The sequence below is a fragment of the Panthera leo genome, chromosome A1, assembly GCF_018350215.1.
Source record: "Panthera leo isolate Ple1 chromosome A1, P.leo_Ple1_pat1.1, whole genome shotgun sequence".
NCBI lineage: Eukaryota > Metazoa > Chordata > Mammalia > Carnivora > Felidae > Panthera > Panthera leo.
In genome coordinates, this window is record NC_056679.1 from 97412866 (window position 1) to 97427805 (window position 14940).

The 14940-nt window shown below is 36.6% G+C and overlaps 1 protein-coding gene across 3 annotated transcripts in view; it reads right to left on the minus strand.

Moving 5' to 3' along the window:
* Positions 1-14940, minus strand: part of DTWD2 (DTW domain containing 2) — a 379651-nt gene that overhangs the window by 328981 nt on the left and 35730 nt on the right. The gene's annotated exons all lie outside the window — the stretch shown is intronic.

Below are 14940 nucleotides of genomic sequence, written 5' to 3' on the forward strand. Positions count from 1 at the left end.
TGTTCTTTAAAAGCTGAGTATTATAGAGGTGCGATAGTGGCTCAGTCAGTTAAGCGTCCAGCTTTGGGTTCAGGTCATGATCTCATGGCTTGTGGGTTCCAGCCCTGCATCTGGCCCTGTGCTGACAGCTCAGAGCCCGGAGTCTGCTTAAGATTCTGTCTCCCTCTCTCTCTGGCCCTCCCCTGCTTGCAGTCTCTGTCTCTCTCTCAAAATAAGTAGACAAAATAAAAACATTTTTTTAATTAAAAAAAAGTTGAGTATTATAAACATTATGTACTGTCATTATGAAGACAAAATCCCATTAAAAATAAAACTGAGCTCCCCAGAAATGTAAAAAGAGTTATGTACCAAAAATGTTTAAATAAATCAATAATAATAATAATGATAGTAGAATCTCTACCATCTTTAGCATCACCATAATCTCATCTATTAATGCATATTTGTTATTCAATCAAATGAAGTGAAAGAGCTAAACAGAAATAACTTTTGCCTTAAAATGCAACATTTATATTTAGATAATTTTGCATACATATTAGTATGAAAAAATATGTCACAAAGAATACAGGATCAAAATTTATTTCCTTATTGAGGACTATAATCAACATCTTTTTTTTTTTTTTTTTTAACGTTTATTTATTTTTGAGACAGAGAGAGACAGAGCATGAACGGGGGAGGGGCAGAGAGAGAGGGAGACACAGAATCGGAAGCAGGCTACAGGCTCCGAGCCATCAGCCCAGAGCCCGACGCGGGGCTCGAACTCACGGACCGCGAGATCGTGACCTGAGCTGAAGTCGGCCGCTTAACCGACTGAGCCACCCAGGTGCCCCTATAATCAACATCTTTTAATGCACAGCATTGGCATCTATTTTTAAATTTGGAGTTATGGCAAGAACAGGTGATTCAATTAAAAAGACATGTGAAACAATAATCAGATACCACTTCATCATGTCAGCAAAAGTTAAAATAACATAATACCCAGGGCTGTTGAGAGAATAGGACCAGAGACAATTTCATAAACTGTTACTGGAGACTGACCTGGCAGTATCTTTCAAGATATAAAATGCGCATACTTCTTGACCCAAAATCCACTTCTAGGAACCTAATAAAAATTCTCACATGTTCAGAAAGCTAATGTGTTCAGATGTTCAGTAAAATATAGTAATCACACCCTAAATGTCCAGTAAAAGGAATGGTTACATGAATCATCATACTTATGTACGTATTGACACAGAAAAAGACCCACAATATGTCACATACAGGAAAAAAAAAAAAACAAAACACCAATTCCAGGATAATGTGTATAATTGTGTTAGGAATAAGCATTTTTTTTGTTTTTGTTTTTTTAACCAGGTAACATTAAGGTTTCTGCCTGGGTTCAGAAAAATTCTCTCCACAAAATGAGATATATAAAGAAATAGTGATTTAAAGACATACCTAAATCTCTACCGAATTTGTAAGCAGTGGCAAGTTGAAAAAAAAGAGAAGCGAAAACAGAACAGACAGACATGCAGACATGCACAAAAAAAGAGAGAGACAGAGGGAGAAAGAACTATGTCAAAAGAACTAGAAGTATGCGTAGAAAGAACAGAATTACTGAACATTCAATTTTACTTAATTTTTTTTAATGTTTATTCATTGTGAGAGACAGAGTTCATGCACACGTATGCAGGGGAGAGGCAGAGAGAAAGAATACCAAGCAGGTATCCTGCTGCCAGCACAGAGCCTGATGCAGGGCTTGATCCCATGATCCATTAGATCAGAACCTGGGTCAAAATCGAGTCAGACACTCAACTGATTCAGCCACCCAGGCACCCTTTGTTTTTTTTTTTTAATATTTTCTTTTTAAGTAATCTCCACACCCAACATGGTAACTGAACTCACAACCCAGAGATCAAGAATCAAATGCTCTACTGACTGAGCCAGCCAGGCGCCCTTAAACAACCAATTTTGAATAGTTCACCTCATCACAACCTTCTGTAAGCCCCATGACTTCATCTAATGCAACATTCGTTAGAGTCTATTCTACACACACATGAATGTTCTGTTTGAATGATGTGGGGTAACTAGTAGGAAAGGCATAACCTTCCCCATCTGGATAGACACAAGGCTCAGAAGAGACAACATCCACAGAATATAACAGTAGGAATACAGCACAAGAGGTGATTATAACATTTTTGCAGAAAACTTCCGCAGCATATTTGATATGGAACATGAGACAATTTTACTTAAACTTCAAAAGACAAAATATCCTCTATTAATACCTACATTATATACTTGTGTGTGTGTATGTTTATATGTGTCTATGAATGTATGTTATATATTTATGTATATAAAACATTAGTTATCCCTATTTGATTTGTTAAATTTTCTTTTTTATCTCACACTATTAATATTTCAGTTTCTCAGCCTTGCTCTTTCCTCCAAGGGACAGTAACTACTGCAATTTCTGGTTTATCTTTGAGAACAGGGGCCCTCCTAATTAGCAACTGCTAGTGAAAGGAATCTCAGAAAGATAAGAAGAGATGCTAAGGCTCTTTATCGCATAGCTGCAGGGGGCAGAACTTTCTGAGTCAGAGGGTCTGTCCCAATAACACGCAGAACGAAAGCATTCACAAGAACACAGGTCTAGTACACAGGATGTCTGTTAAGTTACAACTGTAATCATGCTGCTCTATTTTCTATGATAAAACCATCCTTACAAATGTTTACTTGTAACAAAAGAGTCTCAAGTCATCTGGATTCGAAGAATCCTAGCATGTCCTGTGACTCTAGCCTTTATCTAACAAATCTGTTTTTTTAATTGGTTGCCTTGCTTGATAAGTGATTGGCCTGGTAAAAGAATTTTTAACTCTCATTTCTATTTCTGAAGATTTATATACTTGTAACATAGTTTTGTTAACCACAAACAATCTGAAACTTTATCTCTTTCCATCCACCATGCATAAAGGTAACATAAGCTAACTTATCTGGTAGATTTTTTTATCTTTAAAATCATGTACATGTATTTTAAAATGTATTACTTGTATTTCATCAAAATTAAGAAATTTTGTACTTCCAAAGAGAGTCTATACTAAGAGGATAAAAAGACTTGTCACAGACTAGGAGGAAATATTTTCAAATTACATATTCTGGGACGGGTACCCAGAATACATAAAGAACTGCCAGACTCAGGGGCACCTGGGTAGCTCAGTCGGTTGAGCGTCCAACTTCAGCTCAGGTCATGGTCTCACATTTCACGAGTTTGAGCCCCGTGCGGGCTCTGTGGTGACAGCTCAGAGCCTGAAGCCTGCTTCAGGTTCTGTGTTTCCATCTGTCTCTCTGCCCCTCCCCCTGCTCATGCTCTGTCTCTCTCTTTGTCAAAAATAATTTTAAAAAACATTTAAAAACAATTAAAAAAAAAAAAAAGAAGAACTGTCAGACTCGAGGACCTGCAGCGGGATGGGGTAAGAAAAAAGAACTCTCAGACTCATTAATAAGAAAACAAAGAAGCCAATTTTAAAATGGGCAGAAGATCTGAAGTACACTTTACCAAAGAAGCCAGATGGCAAACAAGCACGTGAAAAGACGCCTAGCATCAGCAATAATTAGGTAAATGCGAATTTAGCCAATTTAGGGAAGATATCCCTATACAATTAGTATAATGGCTAAAATTTAAAAGACTGCCTTTGTCGGGGTGCCTGGGAGGTTCACGTGGTTAAGGGCCCGACTTTCAGCTTAGGTCATGATCTCACGACTGGTGAGTTCGAGCCCCACATCAGGCTCTGTGCTGACAGCTTGGAGTCTGGAGCCTGCTTCGGATTCTGTGCCTCCCTAGCTCTCTGCCCCTCCCCCACTCACGCGCCCCCCCCCCCCCCCCAAAAAAATAAACATTAAAAAAATTTTTAAGAAATAAATAAAGACTGCCAAGTTTTATTTATTTTTGAAAGGGCATGAGCTGGGGAGAGGCAAAGGGAGAAGGAGACACAGAATCTGAAGCAGGCTCCAGATGCGGGGCTCGAACTCACAGACCGTGAGATCATGACCTGAGCTCAAGTGAGATGCTTAACCGACTGAGCCACCCAGGCGCCCCGATACAACCATTTTAGAAAACAGTCTGGCAGTTTTCCAAAGTTGCCAAAAAAAATTTTTTTAAGTTTAACATCACCTATCATATGAATCCAAGCATTCCATTACTAGGTGAACAACAACAACAAAAAAAAACCATACATCCATACAAAGATCTGTAATGAATGTGCACAGCCACTTTACTTGTAACAGCCCCAAACCTGAAAACGGCCTATCAACAGATGCCTGCATAAACAAAGTGTAATGTATCCACATGATAAAAAAGAATGGAGCTCTGGTAGGCGCCAAAAAGAATGAGTGGCGAAATGGTTATGCCAAGAGAAAGATGTCATACCAAAAAAATGATTATGAATGTATAATTTTATTTGTATAAATTACTAGGAAATGCAAACTGACAGTGGCAGAAAGATCACTGGCTGTCTGGGAATGGGGGCAGAGGGAGATAAAGGAAGACAAAGCTTGAGAAAATTCGGTAGGTGATGGATATATGTTTATTACCTTCATTGTGATGATTTCACAGGTGCATACTATGCCAAAATTTAGCAAACTGGACACTTTAAACATGGGCAGTTTATTGCATGAGAGTTACAAAATAAAATTTAAAGGGGAAAGAGGATTATACATTCGCAAAATAAATACAAGGCAATGATACATGAAATTGTTAAGAGGCTTCATGGAAAGAAAGGTAACTACGTGCTGACTGTTCTTAGAGGCATCTATTCACCACAAGGATCCCAACAAGGAACCTGTAGTGATGATGGGTTTACTGAGCTGCTAAGGACAAGTAAAAGGTACCAGAATAGACCAATGCACTATGCTGAAGGCAGGATAATGCAAATGATAAAGGACAATTCAAAAAACTACCATTGCAGATTATGTACCTACTGTACTCTGACAGAGCACAAAAAGAGAATGTGAAAAGGAAAATCAAGGACAGGGAGATGGAAAGTGAACTTCCACAGCATGCTCTCCTTTGGTATCTACAGAAGATACCATAACAAATCTTCACAGAAAGTTGTCTTGCTATACATATTTCTAATGTTTTTACATGTTTTAATTTTAGAGTTGGGCAGTAGAGGGGGGGGGGCGGTAAGAGAGGCAGAGAGAGAGAGTACAAGAGAGAGAGAATGCTAAGTAGGCTCCACACTGTCAGCAAGGAGCCCAACGCAGGGCTCAATCCCACAACCCTGACAAGACCTGAGTCAAAATCAAGAGTCAGATGCTAAACCAACTGAGCCACCCAAGCACCCATTGCTTTATATGTATTTCTAAAAGATCAACAAGAAACTCCTGAGGAATAAAAATTCCAATTTCTGTTATTACTGAATGACTGTTTTTCCCATTCCTGATAAATGACTTTACAATAAAAATTCTCATTGTCAATGTAAGAATTCATAAGGAAAATGTATCTATTGTGTTTACAACTATAAATATTTAAGATTTCATATAACCTGTTATTTTTAGTTTTCAGGTAACCCCAGGCAATGATGTTTTTCCATTAATGCAAAATAAAGTGAGACTTAGTATAATCTTCAATGGAGTCTCATCATATATTCATTTCAAATAAGAAGTTTTCTAAGTTAGATACACATTTTTAAGGACATTTGCTTCTTCTAACGACTTCCATCCTATACCACATACTGTATCTTACGTACTCAAATGTCCAAATTATCAACTAAACTATCTTCAGTGTAATAACATTTTATGAAGAATGGTAATAACCCTGCTTCAATTTTTCTTAATCCCCAAACCCATAAACCAAGTTTTAAGATACTGCTCCTAGGGACATTAAGACTTTTTGCACGGGAATGCAAGCTGGGTGCAGCCAGTCTGGAAAACAGTATGGAGGTTCCTCAAAAAACTAAAAATACAGCTACCCTACAACCCAGCAACTGTAGTACTAGGCATTTATCCAGGGGATACAGGTGTGCTGTTGCGAAGGGACACATGCACCCCCATGTTTATAGCAGCACTATCAACGATAGCCAAAGTATGGAAAGAGCCCAAATGTCCATTGATGGATGAATGGATAAAAAAGATGTGGTGTGTGTATGTGCATATATATATATATATATATATATATATATATATATATATATATATATATATATACATATATATACATACAATGAAGTATTACTCGGCAATCAGAAAGAATGAAATCTTGCCATTTGCAACCACGTGGATGGAACCAGAGGGTATGATGCTAAGTGAAATTAGTCAGAGAAAGACAAAAATCATATGACTTCACTCAGATGAGGACTTTAAGAGACAAAACAGATGAACATAAGGGAAGGGAAACAAAAATAATATAAAAACAGGGAGGGGGACAAAACAGAAGAGACTCATAAATATGGAGAACAAACTGAGGGTTATGGGAGGGGCTCTGGGAGGGGGGATGGGCTAAATGGGTAAGGGGCACTAAGGAATCTACTCCTGAAATCATTGTTGCACTATATGCTAACTGATTTGGATATTATTTTAAAAAATAAAAAATAAAATTTAAAAAACAATTTTAATAAAAAAATTTTTTAAATCTACGGAGACAACAAATAGAGCAGTGAGTTGCCTGCATTGGGGAACAGGGGAAATGGGAAAGTGACTGCTAAGGGACACAGAGCTTGTCGGGGGAAGGAACCCCAGAACATGAAAACACTGTGGAGTATGACAGTGGTGACAGGTGTACAACTCTGAATGTGTACTAAAATCCACTGGATTGTACGCTTTGAAGGGCTAAGTTTAAAGGCTGTGAATTATCTCGGTGGAAAAATACCTAGTACAGCAGTGCTTCTCAAACTTTAACGTGCACCAGAATTATCTGGGTAGCTTATTAAAATGAGGATTCTGAGTCATGCGCAAGTGGGAGCTTCTATTCTGCATTTCCCACAAATCCCCACTGACGCCCGTGCTGCTGGCCCATGAAGTGCACTGTGACAAGGAAGGAGGAGCACACCTTGCACCATCTGCTGCTGTACATGTCTACCTGACTTAGTTTACCTGAGAACTGCAAGGTCTTCAATTTAGTTAGGCACCAAGTCAGACCAAATGATCTGTGACACAAAATCATAAATTTAGGTCAATTTTAAAAGAAATGCAATCCAAATTTTTCTTAATTAGCATATTCTAGGGCTAGCCTGATATACTGAGTTACAGTGCAGGAGAAGCAGATCACACGCCTGGTTCTTCCCCATAACTGGCCGCAACTTCCAAGGACTCATTTTTTGACTGGCTTGTAGCTTCCTCCTTTCTGAAACACTTAAAGATTTACAAATCTTTAAGATTCCTTCCGGTTCCAAATTTACATTATTAGCTGCCAAGGGATTTGAGAATTTCTCCCAGGAAGACAAGTAAGTTCACAGTTAAGAACTTAATGAGGAACAGACAGAAGCAGGGAGGCAAGGAATTTCATGCAGAGATTTCTTTTTTTTTTTTAATTTGTTTTCTTTTTTTAAGTAAGCTCTAAGCTCAACATGGGGCTTAAACTCATGACCCCAAGATCAAGAGTTGCATGCTGTACCAGCTAAGCCACGCTGGGGAATCCCAAGCAGGCTCCACGCTGTCAGCACAGAGCCCAATGCAGGGCTCAAACTCACGAACAATGAGATCATGACCTGAGATAAAATCAAGAGTCAGACACGTAACAGACTAAGCTACCCAGGAGCCCCTCTGATAATTTTCTTTAAATTACCCTTTTACATATAGCAAGATCACAGTTCCTGGGAATTCACATTCCATTACCTGGAATCACACAACCAATAGAAGCATGTTAACTCAAGTTCTGTATGTAAATATAATGCCATTTACAATGCTGGAGACAAGCCTCAGGGTTCATGTGTACCCAAACACCCCAAAACACGAGCCAGAAGAGACCCAGAGGTATGGATATAGTCTGTCATCAAAATTACGAATGATATGCAAAGATCAAAAAAATTAATCACTGACATAATAAACCTCCGGCATTCTGCATTTAACATTCAACTCTTCTTACTATGCCCCAAGGATACTGAAGTTTCATGACATGAAATACTTACTGCGCTATGGCACTAATTTAAAGCACATTTATTGGAAGATACGGTACAAAAGTCACTTAACAAACAGCAAGTAAAACAGACTATTCAGAATCTAGGTCTTAAGGAGGCTGTCATGTGCCCTAGTTTTTGAGAATCTTTTACACATTACTCTGTGAAATTAAAAAAAAAAAAAAAAGGCTATTTCTTTTGAAAAGGAAAAGGGTATTAAAAAGTAAGCCTACTCCCAATGCTGGTGCTGGTGACAGAAGTAAAGAAAACTGAAATTTTGGATAAAATTAAAAAGATAACCTGAAGGGGTGCCTGGGTGGCTTGGTTGGTTAAGCGCCGGATTCTTGGTTTCAGCTCACGTCATGATCTCAGGGTTTCATGAGTTCAAGCCCCGTGTCAAGACTCTGTGCTGACAGTGTGGAGCCTGCTTAGGATTCTGTCTCTCCATCTCTCTCGGCCCCTCTCTCACTCGTACTGTCTCTGTCTCTCTCAAAATAAACAAATAAACTTAAAAAAAAATTTTTAAGATAATCTGAAGAAAACAAAGACCCAAAAATTTTAAAAGTATCTGCAAGCCCATGTTCCCTGCAGCATATTTACAATAACCATGATAGGGAAACAACTTCAGTGTCTATAGATGAATAAATGCATAAGGAAAATACGGTATGTACATATACATGCACACATATATATACACACATACACGTATACATATATATACATATATATACATATACATATATACACACACACACACACACACACACATACACGCACATACATACACGCACACAATGGATATCATTCAGCCATTAAAAAAAAGAAATCTTGGAGCACCTGGGAGATCAGTCATTAAGTGTCCAACTTCAGCTAGGTCATGATCTTGTGGTTTGGTGCGTTCAAGCTCCTTCTAAGGCTCTGTGCTTGACAGCGTGGAGCCTGCTTTGCATTCTGTGTCTCCCTCTCTCTCTCTGCCCCTCCCCGGCTCACACTCTGTCTTTCTCTCTCAAAAATAAACATTGAAAAAAAAATTTTTTTTATTTTTTTTTAAGAAAATCTCATCCTTTGAAACAACACAGATGGACCTTGAGGGCATGAGGCTAAGTGAAATAAGTCAGGCAAATAAAGACAATAACCTCACTTATATGTGGAATCTAAAATAAATTCATTTTAAAAAATGAGCTCCAGACACAGAGAAGAGATCTGGGGTTGCCAGAGGTGAAGGGTGGAGGGGAGATGAAATGGGCGAGTGGGATCAAAAGGTACAAGCTTCCAGTTATAAAATAAGTAAGTCACGGTGATGGCAGCTACACTTTATAATACTGTATTGTACATTTGAAAGTTGCTAAGAGAATACATCTTAAAAGTTCTCATTACAAGAAAAAAAATTTTGTAACTATTTATGTTGACAGATGTTAACTAGACTTAGATCATTTTACAATAAATACAAATATTAAAGCCTTATGTTGTACAGCTGAAACTAATATAATATTACGTTATCAATTATATCTCAGTAAAAAAATAACAGGATAATGATGACTCTGAATTTGGCAACAGATTAGATATATAACATAAACCAGTTTATAATAGGTCCATGTAGACACAAGAAACAGTTTTCATGAAAATGTTTTAGTCCCTGAGTGGTCCCAACAGTGCTCTGCTTATCAAATGAGAAATTCAGCACTAGTGAAGTCTTAAGGCTGGAGAGCAAGAATATGCAAATAACTCACTAGAAATAAGTTTATGAAAAAGGCTGGGAGCCTCTGCAAATATTTCCATATTCACCTTGGATTTATTCCTAGCCAATGTCAAGAATCTCCTGTGTACAATTCCTCTGAGGGAAGAGATTCACTGCCAAATGGTCTGGATATATTAGAAACACAGATTAAAATTAAGAGACTAATTTAATGGCAGAATATTACAATTCTTTCAGTCCTCAAATAGGTAACTATGAAGTTTACATATGGTTATTTTATTTGGGAGGAAAAAACTGTGTATTTTTTCTGTAAAGAAAGCAATACTTTGGACTTTAATTCTATTTTTTTCTTTCTGCCATTTTTTCTTATGCACTTACAGCAAAATTTTTATGCTACTATAGAAACTGAATGGATCAGCTAAACTAAGAGTAACTGTGAAGACAAATTTATCCAAAAAGCAGGTAAGTGGAAATAAGTGTACTGATGGTGTGGTTAAAAAAAAAAAAAAAAATTTGACAAATTACATTTAGAAATAAAATCTAATCAACTTACGTTATTTATAGATTGGGAAACCTAGGCAAGAACTAAAGTTTCATGTCATATTTTACATTTTTGTTTTTCCCTTGCCGAACAAGACCACAAGAAAGAATTATGAAAATATTTCTATACAGTACTAATTTTGAATGAATCAAGAAATATCTATAAACAAACATACTTTCATAAGTAAACAACTGATGTATAATAGTCTGGTTATCTATAAATTTTTTGTCTGCCCATCCATGCCTTTAAATAGTCCTGATAACAACATCCCAAGTCCTTGAAGAAATTTCCAGATTCATGTGGTCCTGCTGTCAACAGTGGTACCACCATTCACCCCTACGTCAACAGTAGGGGGATTCTGCTCTGGGGAAGAGAAATCACCTCTCTGCTAAGATAAATAAAGCCAAGGGGAGACCAATCTGCTACTTTCCACAGACGTCTTTCAGCAGCAGGGAGGAAGTCCATTCTGTGTAAGAGATAATTCAAGCTAACACAAAAGGAAACAAACCTCCAAAACAGAGAGCTGCTTGAGAACCAGATCTAGGCAAGTCTGAAGCTGCAACTACCCATTCTGAACTTCCCCATTACATGACCTGTATACTTTGCTTTTTCGTTTGAGTTAGAGATGGACTTCTGTCATTAATTACTCATGAACGATGCATGTTACCTATAGCTTAAGTGTATTCACTTATTAAAGCAGGGCCACTGGGAAAGTCTATTGTGTAATAAAATTGTTTTCTAGAAAAGCTGGGGAACAGTTACTAATTAAATAAAAATCATTACATATGAATGGGAAATTTTTCAAGAATGGGAAAATATATTAAAAATAAGCAATTTAGTGTTACAGAAGGTAGTTCAGAACTTATTACCAAACCACTATAATTATCAGTATCATTTTATAGATGTCTAAAGATATTTCCATTTTAAAAAATCAATCCCATTGGGACACCTGGGTGGCTCAGTCGGTTGAGCGTCCAACTTCAGCTCAGATCATGATCTCACAGTCCGTGAGTTCAAGCCCCATGTTGGGCTCTGTGCTGACAGCTGACAGCTCAGAGCCTGGAGCCTGTTTCAGATTCTGTGTCTCCCTCTCTCTGCCCCTTCCCCGCTCATGCTCTGCCGCTCTCTGTCTCTCAGAAATGAATAAACGTTAAAAAAAATTTTTTTTTAAGTCAATCCCTTTTTCATCTCAACTTACCTATCCATCTGTGTGTATGTATGTGTATGTATACAGATAAAAATCTTTTTTTTTTTTTTCAGAAAGAGTAAATGTACATATTTCACTGGTTTTTGCAACAACTTCCAGAAACATATTTTGTCAAACCAACCCACACTCATGTTTGGGCTGGGTATTGTATGACACTCTAAAAAGCCATATGTATTATTATTCCTAAAATGACCCACATTTCCCATGTATATTAAGATGAAACTATCTCAAAATATACACATTTTTGTAAATTGTGTTGGGCTTTAAATTACTATTTTTTTTTATTTCGGGCCAAAAAAAAATATTTAGGAAAAGACATTCTTGCTAGAACTAGCAACATTTCAATTTCAAAAAGTAAATTTAGATATCTATTCCTTACTCTCAAAGGGCTCAGAAAAGTATAAAATACACAGAGAGAGACTGATAAGGCAAATAATGCATAATGTTAAAACTTAAGGGCATTTGAGGGATGTCTGTATTATTCCTGGACAATACAGGATGTTTTCTGGACGTCTGAAACCTCTTTCAACATAAAGGTTAAATTATGATTTTTATAAATACATTTATTTTCTCTTTTGTGAACTTTGTTTTCATATGTATGGCCCTTTTTTTTTTTTTTTAAGATTTTCACCTTCACCTTATTCATTTGTAAGAAATCTAAGCTTATGAAGCTTTTATTGGATTCACATTTTTCCAGAAAACCATCTGCCTTTCACTTTAGTTTAAGGTGGTATTCTCCCCCGTGTACTCAAATCTATTTAATGTTTCTTTTAAGCATTTTATTTTATCTGATGGTTGTAATATATCCTTTTCAAGGGTAAACAAATATCCAACTATATTTGCTTCTGGTTTGGGAAAACATGAAAAGGAAAAAGTGATAAAAAACATACAGCACAGTCAGACTGAGGAAACGATTTAATTTACCTATTTCCTTATCCGCTACTCAATTTAAAGAAGAAAACAGGTTTGGTAAATAATAAATTTTAAAATATCTTTTAATCTTTTTACGGTGACTTTATAGTTTATTTCTATGGCATTCACGTAGCTACCACAAAATGAAAGATGAGAGACACAGACATAGCATAAGCATGCAGAAAAGGAAAAACAATTCAAATATTTTCACTAAGACATTTTACAGATACAAGACTTTCATTAAACTTTCCTTGTATATTGGGCAATATCTAATTGTAATATGAACACAAATTTTGCTAAAATGTGACACAACCTAACAGCAACCATGCCTTTAGGAGCTGGTTCTTGTGGAACACAGAACACTTAAGAAACCAGATAAACCTACAGAAGCTATCCTAGGTAAGTATCCTCGATGGAAGCTTCCCTTTTAGAAGCATCATGCCACTTTGGGTAAGACCACAGTCTTTGACTCGAAACTAGATGGGTTGAAATTGCTCTGCTGTGAAACAGTTATGTGATCTAATGCAAACTATTTAAGACATCTGCACCTCAGTTTCCTTACATGTTACCTAAGACAGTAACAATCCTTTGAGGAAGATTTAAACAAGTTAATACATGGAAAACACCTGGAATTGGGACTGGCCCATTCAAAGCACTCAACACATTAGCTATTTTTTTGAACTACTTTTGCATAGTTGAGTCTCATTTAAAAACCATATCTGCATTTTAACCAAAGGGAATGAAAACTACAAAGAATTTGAGATTAGATTGTCAGCATCTATTATTATTATCTTAGAATAATCTATTAAAATCTATATTATTTTTCACTAAGTGCATGTCTTGTTATGTATACAACGGAGCAGATAAATACACAAAACTACAGGAAAGGTAGAGATAACTTCATTTAAAAGACTGAACGGAAGCTTCTCATACACCTTTTTCAGTATCAAACACCCCATAGATGACAAAAACAAAAGTATAAAGAAAAATGCAAATAACAAACCTTAAAAAGGGAAATATTTTCATCATTTGAAAACGTGAATTTTTTATCATCACAGAAAAGATACAAAAAATTGCCATGTACTAACCCACATAGAAATCATAAACATATTCAAAATATTGCAGGCAGCCTTCTTTTATCACAATCTAACAAAATAAGAAATAAAAATAAAATAGGGACAAAAGTGTTGTTAATGCATGAGAATTAAGAAGTCATTGATAATCCATGGGTAGAAAGAAATCAACACAAATTACAAATTATATCAATGCTATAAATACAAACATACATCAACCCCAAACTATAGGATACAATGAATGTTACACTAAGAAGAAATATGGCAGCCTTCTCTCCCTTTATTATTAAAGAAGGGACTCACCTTAGTAAAGGAACATAGTACACAGTAAAACCTTACAAAAACAGAACAAGCTGGAAAAGATGAAAGAAAGTGATCAAGATAAAAGTACAAATGAAGGAAATAAGAATGAAGTATAACAGCCATCAAAATAGTCTAAAGGCTAATACTTTTAAAAGCTAAATAAAAAGGTAGAAACATCTTTTGAACATGTTCATGGGGAGAAAAAGTGAGAGTATATGATTAGAAAGGAGAAAGGACATATTCAGAATAAATTAAAATAAGTATTTAAGAATACATTCAGGTATATATCAGGCAATTTGTTAACTCAGGTGAAAAAGAAATAATTCCCCCAAAAAAGATAAAAGTTATTTAAAAAGTGAACCAAATAGAAGAAGAAAGTTTGAATAATTTCCATAAGAGTTTGAAAGAAGAGTTTAAAAGTTATTATGTTTAAAAAGACCAGGACCAGGGGGTTTCACCTATAAGTTCCATCTAATTTTTTTTTTAATTTTTTTTTTTTAATGTTTATTGATCTTTGAGACAGAGAGAGACAGAGAATGAACAGGGAAGGGGCAGAGAGAGGGAGACACAGAATCTGAAACGGGCTCCAGGCTCTGAGCTGTCAGCACAGAGCCCGACGCGGGGCTCGAACTCACAGACCGTGAGATCATGACCTGAGCCGAAGTCGGACGCTCAACTGGCTGAGCCACCCAGGCGCCCCAAGTTCCATCTAATTTTTAAGAAGCAAGGCATTCCAATATTATTCAAACTATTCTAGGCCATGGAAGAATATTAAAATCTCTCCTATTCATTTGGTAAAGTTAAGATTATCTTCATAACCAAATCTGATAATAAAAGTACAAAAAATATACAAATTATAATCCAATGCTATATTTTTTTTTTTTTACTTTTTTTAATGTTTATTTTTTAGAGAGAGGGAGAGACAGAGCACCATCAGGGGAGGGGCAAAGAGAGAGGGAGACACAGAATCTGAAGCAGGCTCCAGGCTCTAAGCTGTCAGTACAGAGCCGGATGCAGGGCTCGAGCTCAAGAACTGCAAGATCATGACCTAAGCGGAAGTCAGACACTTAACTGACTGAGCCACCCAGGCAGTCCAAATGGCATTTAATAAAATATAAGATTTG